Source organism: Hemiscyllium ocellatum, chromosome 3, assembly GCF_020745735.1.
Source record: "Hemiscyllium ocellatum isolate sHemOce1 chromosome 3, sHemOce1.pat.X.cur, whole genome shotgun sequence".
Taxonomy (NCBI): Eukaryota; Metazoa; Chordata; class Chondrichthyes; order Orectolobiformes; family Hemiscylliidae; genus Hemiscyllium; species Hemiscyllium ocellatum.
The window spans coordinates 16,593,765-16,596,264 of record NC_083403.1 but is presented as its reverse complement, the minus strand read 5'-3'; the positions used below and the strand labels follow the sequence as shown (position 1 = coordinate 16,596,264).

The following is a 2,500-nucleotide window of genomic DNA, read 5'->3' as shown; positions in this document are numbered from 1 at the left end:
GTAGACCATTTAGGACAGAGATGAGGAGAAACTTCTTCACCCAGAGAGTGGTGGCTGTGTGGAATGCTCTGCCCCAGAGGGCAGTGGAGGCCCAGTCTCTGGATTCATTTAAGAAAGAGTTGCATAGAGCTCTCAAGGATAGTGGAATCAAGGGTTACGGAGATAAGGCAGGAACAGGATACTGATTAGGGATGATCAGCCATGATCATATTGAATGGTGGTGCAGGCTCGAAAGGCAGAATGGCCAACTCCTGCACCTATTGTCCTCCTTTCCTGACTGCCACCCTCAGACAGCGTGCAGCCCCAATCCCTTTCTTTCCGTCTTTCTCGCTGATTTCGGCAGCGCTCCGCTCTCCTCCCCTCCCTGTCTGGTGCCTGCAGGCGACTGATGGCCGGCACAGCAGCAGCAGCAGCAGCAGCAGCAGCAGCAGCAAAAATAACCTGCCGCTCCATTGCGTGGCACAACACAAGTGCAGAGGGGTGACTTGAGCAGCCCCTGCTGGCGGAAAAAGCCTACTGCACCTGGTATTCCCAGGCGGTCTCCCATCCAAGTACTAACCAGGCCTGAGTCTGCTTAGCTTCCGAGATCAGACGAGATCGGGCGTTTTCAGACTAGTATGGCCGTAGGCACCGGCCCCTTCCTTTTCTCCCTACTTCAAGGCGTGCTGGCCAGCCACATTTTCTTTGCTGCTCTTTCTCTTTATCCCCTTTGTTTTTTTTTTCTCTTTTCTCTTTGCTCTTCCTCCTCTGTGCGTGCTTCCCTCCCTCCGTCCCTCCAGCTGCCTTTCAGCCAGCCCTTGCCCACCAGGCTCCTGTAGTCTCCCACATCCCCACGCAGGCCAACTGCAAGCCCTCCCCCTGCTTCATAAGGCTGCAGCCTGCATTCTCTCATCCTTCCGCACTCCTCCACGCCTCCCTTTCCCAATGGCAGGCAGTGGCCAGGGGGGTACCGCAGGGATCACTACTGGCACCGCAGCTTTTTACCATATATCTTAACCATCTACAAGATGCTATTAGCCATAACATTAGCAAATTTGCTGATGATACTAAGCTGGCTGCCAGGGTGAAATGTCATCAGGATGTTAGCAGATTACAGGGTGACCTGGACAAGTTAGGTGAGTGGCCAGATGCAATTTAATGTGGATAAATCAATGGTTACCCACTTTGGTGCAAGGCAGATTACTACCTAAATGGAATCAATTTAGGTCAAGGGGCAGGACAGAGAGATCTGGGGGTTCCTGTACACCACTCAATGAAGGTAAGCATGCAGGTACAGCAGGTAGTGAAGAAGGCTAATAGCATGCTGGCCTTCATAACAAGAGGGATGGAGTATAGAAGCAAAGAGGTTCTTTTGCAGCTGTACAGGGCCCTGGTGAGACCACACCTGGAGTACTGTGTGCAGTTCTGCTCTCCAGATTTGATTCTGGCTATTGAGGGAATGCAGCGTAGGTTCACCAGGTCAATTCCTGGACTGGCGGGATTACCTTACACTGAAAGACTGGAGCGACTGGGCTTGTGTGTACCCTCGAGTTTAGAAGACTGAGAGGGGATCTGATTGAGACATTTCAGATCATCAAAGGATTGGACACTCTGGCGGCAGGAAACATGTTTCCGCTGCTGGGTGAGTGCCGAAACAGAGGACACTGCTTAAAAATACGGGGTAGACCATTTAGGACAGAGATGAGGAGAAACTTCTTCACCCAGAGAGTGGTGGCTGTGTGGAATGCTCTGCCCCAGAGGGCAGTGGAGGCCCAGTCTCTGGATTCATTTAAGAAAGAGTTGCATAGAGCTCTCAAGGATAGTGGAATCAAGGGTTACGGAGATAAGGCAGGAACAGGATACTGATTAAGGATGATCAGCCATGATCATATTGAATGGTGGTGCAGGCTCGAAAGGCAGAATGGCCAACTCCTGCACCTATTGTCCTCCTTTCCTGACTGCCACCCGCAGACAGCGTGCAGCCCCACTCCCTTTCTTTCCGTCTTTCTCGCTGATTTCGGCAGCGCTCCGCTCTCCTCCCCTCCCTGTCTGGTGCCTGCAGGCGACTGATGGCCGGCACAGCAGCAGCAGCAGCAGCAGCAAAAATAACCTGCCGCTCCATTGCGTGGCACAACACAAGTGCAGAGGAGTGACTTGAGCAGCCCCTGCTGGCGGAAAAAGCCTACTGCACCTGGTATTCCCAGGCGGTCTCCCATCCAAGTACTAACCAGGCCTGAGTCTGCTTAGCTTCTGAGATGGGGTGTTTTCAGACTAGTATGGCCGTAGGCACCGGCCCCTTCCTTTTCTCCCTACTTCAAGGCGTGCTGGCCAGCCACATTTTCTTTGCTGCTCTTTCTCTTTATCCCCTTTGTTTTTTTTTCCTCTTTTCTCTTTGCTCTTCCTCCTCTGTGCGTGCTTCCCTCCCTCCGTCCCTCCAGCTGCCTTTCAGCCAGCCCTTGCCCACCAGGCTCCTGTAGTCTCCCACATCCCCACGCAGGCCAACTGCAAGCCCTCCCCCTGC

The 2,500-nt window shown here is 53.1% G+C and overlaps 1 non-coding gene and 1 pseudogene across 1 annotated transcript; both read right to left on the bottom strand.

The window, feature by feature from the left end:
• Positions 1–510: 510 nt before the first annotated feature.
• LOC132809850 (5S ribosomal RNA) lies at positions 511–629 on the bottom strand. Its single transcript, XR_009642576.1, has one exon. It is a non-coding gene; the product is annotated as a 5S ribosomal RNA (ribosomal RNA).
• A 1,529-nt stretch (positions 630–2,158) lies between these two features.
• Positions 2,159–2,267, bottom strand: LOC132808994 (5S ribosomal RNA; annotated as a pseudogene).
• Between the last annotated feature and the right edge of the window lie 233 nt (positions 2,268–2,500).